Genomic DNA, 3,550 nt, shown 5'->3' with positions numbered 1-3,550 from the left:
AAAATTCAGGATAGACGACTGCGATCCCACTTACAAATGCCCAAATGGTCTTGAAATATGATGATTCTAGTCAGGAATGAAAGAGTACTAAAGTACCTTTCAGATGACCAAAAATTGACCCAATCCGACTTCAAACGAGGGAGTGATGAGCGTCTCCATTGGATCACACAATTTGGAAAGATTAACAATCCAATTTGAAAAATGATAGTCGAAGAGTTCCAACATGCTTTTGGGATATGGAATGATCTCGAAATTAGCCAATTCTAATCCCATTTGAAAGCTTGTCAAATTACCATTCCAATGAGCTCAAAATAGTCTAAATTCGACCACTGAAGAGGGAGTTATTAAGGTTACTATTAGATAAGGAGATAAAGGAAGAATTCAAGACCAAGGACTGCGATCCCACTTACGGATGCCCAAATGGTCTCGGAATATGACGATTCTAGTTAGGAATGAAAGAGCAGTAAAGTACCTTTTAGATGACCAAAAATCAACCCAATCCGACATCAAACTAGGGAGTTATTAGCCTCTCCGTTGGACTGTGCGATTTGAAAAGATTAACAATCCAAATTGCAAAATGATGACCGAAGAGTTCCAACGTGCTTTTGGGATATCGAACGGTCTCAAAATAAGCCATTTTCGGTCCCATTTGGAAGCTTGTCAAGTTACCATTCCAATGAGCTCAAAATAGTCTAAATTTGACCACTGAAGAGAGAGTTATGAAGGTAACTATTAGACAAGGAGATGAATGAAAAACTCAGGACCAACAATTGCGATCTCACTTACAGATGCCCAAATGGTCTCGCAATACGATGATTCTAGTCTGGAATGAAAGAGCACTAAAGTACCTTTTAGATGACAAAAAATCAACCCAATCCGACATTAAAGGAGGGAGTTATGAGTGACTTTGTTGGATCACACAATTTGTTAAGATTAACAATCCAAATTACAAAATGACGATTGAAGTGTTCCGACGTGCTTTTGGGATATTGAACAGTCTCCAAATTAGCCAATTCTGATCGCATTTGGACTTTTGTGAAGTTACCAATCTAATGAGCTCAAAATAGTTTAAATTCGACCACTGAAGAGAGAGTTATGAAGGTTACTATTGGACAAGTAGATTATTTCGAACAAGAAACAAATGCATTTCATTTGGAAAATTTCCTTCATTTGATTGATTACCAGAAGAAGACAAGAAAGACAATCACTTTATTTATATATTCTAAGTTCTTCACATCCCTTTCTCCTTTGATTCCAAATAGAATACTTATGAATTATAGTCCACATTCAGTATTTAGCATCCAAATTATGCATAAATGTATAAAATGTTAAAACATAATGTTGAATGTTGTGCTAGAAGTCATTGTGCACTGTCAAAAGCCATTGCGCGCTGACAGAAGCCGTTGTGCACTGGAGGAAATCGTTGTGCACTGGAGGAAACCATTGTGTGCTGGAGGAATCCATTTTACGCTGGCTTCTGTTGTGCGCTAGCTTCTGTTGTGCGCTAACTCTTATTGTGCGCTAACTCTTATTGTGCGCCAGCTCTTGTTATGCGCCATTAGTGTTGTGCGCCCCACAACACCTGTTCCGCACAACGGTCACAGACTCTACCTTTCATCTTCTGCAATTTCTTCTCTCTCCGTGATTGGCTACTAATGACACCCTTAGAGGGGTCAAGGAGAATTTGTAGCCCTCTCACATGTGCGAACATGCCACGTCGTCGTTGTGCTGTCCTCTTTGCGCTGGCCTCCTTTGTGCGGGATAATTTAACTTTGTGCGACATACTTTGTGGGGAATCCATTGTGTGGAAGCAATGTGCGTATATCTACATTACAAGGTGTATTTCTGCACAGCATTTTGCGTACAACAATATGCGCACAACACTTAATTCTGCGGAACAATTTGCGCACAACGGTTTCGCACAATGCTTCCATTTCTGATACCGTCTTCTCTTTTTATGCCTCAACAGAGATGAAGGAAAAATTAAGGACTGACGACAGCGATCCCACATACAGATGCCCAAATGGTCTTAGAATACGACGAATCCACTCAGGACTATAAGAGCACTAAAGTACCTTTTAGATGACGAAAAGTTAACCCAATCTGACATCCAATAAGGGAGTCATGAGCATCTCCGTTGGATCGCGCGATTTGGAAAGATTAACAATCCAAATTGCAAAATGACGATCGAAGAGTTCTAACGTACTTTTGGGATATTGAACGGTCTCCAAAATAGCCAATTCCAGTCCCAATTGGAAGCTTGTCAAGTTACTATTCCAATGAGCTCAATATAGTCTAAATTCGACCACTGAAGAGAGAATTATTAAGTAACTATTGGACAAGGAGGCGAAGGAAAAATTCAGGACCAACGACTGCCATCCCACTTACGGTTGCCCAAATGCTCTCGGAATACGATGATTCTAGTCAGGAATGAAAGCGCACAAAAGTACCTTTTAGATGACCAAAAATCGACCCAATTCGACATCAAATGAGGGCGTTATGAGCGTCCCCGTTGGATCGTGTGATTTGGAAAGATTAACAATCAAAATTGTAAAATTACATTCGAAGAGTTCCAACGTGCATTTGGGATATTGAACAGTCTTAGAACTAGCCAATTCTGATCCCATTAGAAGCTTGTCAAGTTACCATTCCAATGAGCTCAAAATAGTTTAAATTCAACCACTGAAGAGAGAGTTATGAAGGTTGCTATTGGACAAGGAGATGAAGGAAAAATTTAGGACCGATGAATGCGATCCCACTTATAGATGCCCAAATGGTCTCGGAATATGACGATTCTAGTCAAGAATGAAAGAGTACTAAAGTACCTTTTAGATGACCAAAAATTGACCCAATCCGACTTCAAACGAGGGAGTGATGAGCGTCTCCATTGGATCGCACGATTTGGAAAATGATGGTCGAAGAGTTCCAACGTGCTTTTGGGATATCGAACGGTCTCGAAATTAGTCAATTCTACTCCCATTTGGAAACTTGTCAAATTAGCATTCCAATAGCTCAAAATAGTCTAAATTCGACCACTGAAGAGGGAGTTATTAAGGTTACTATTAGACAAGGAAATGAAGGAAGAATTCAAGACCAATGTTTGTGATCCCACTTATGGATACCCAATTGGTCTCGGAATACGACAATTCTAGTTAGGAATGAAAGAGTAGTAAAGTACCTTTTAGATGACCAAAAATTAACCCAATCCGACATCAAACTAGGGAGTTCCAACGTGCAATTTGAAAAGATTAACAATCTAAATTGCAAAATGACGATCGAGGAGTTCCAACGTGCTTTTGGGATATCGAACGGTCTCAAAATAAGCCATTTCCGATCCCCTTTCGAAGCTTGTCAAGTTACCATTCCAATGAGCTCAAAATAGTCCAAATTTGACCACTGAAGAGAGAGTTATGAAGGTAACTATTGGACAAGGAGATGAAGAAAAAATTCTGGATGTATGACTGCGATACCACTTACGGATGCACAAATGTTCTCGGAATATGATGATTCTAATCAGGATTGAAAGAACACTAAAGTACCTTTTAGATGA

The sequence above is a fragment of the Magnolia sinica genome, chromosome 2, assembly GCF_029962835.1.
Source record: "Magnolia sinica isolate HGM2019 chromosome 2, MsV1, whole genome shotgun sequence".
Taxonomy (NCBI): Eukaryota; Viridiplantae; Streptophyta; class Magnoliopsida; order Magnoliales; family Magnoliaceae; genus Magnolia; species Magnolia sinica.
This window is presented reverse-complemented; position numbering follows the sequence as displayed.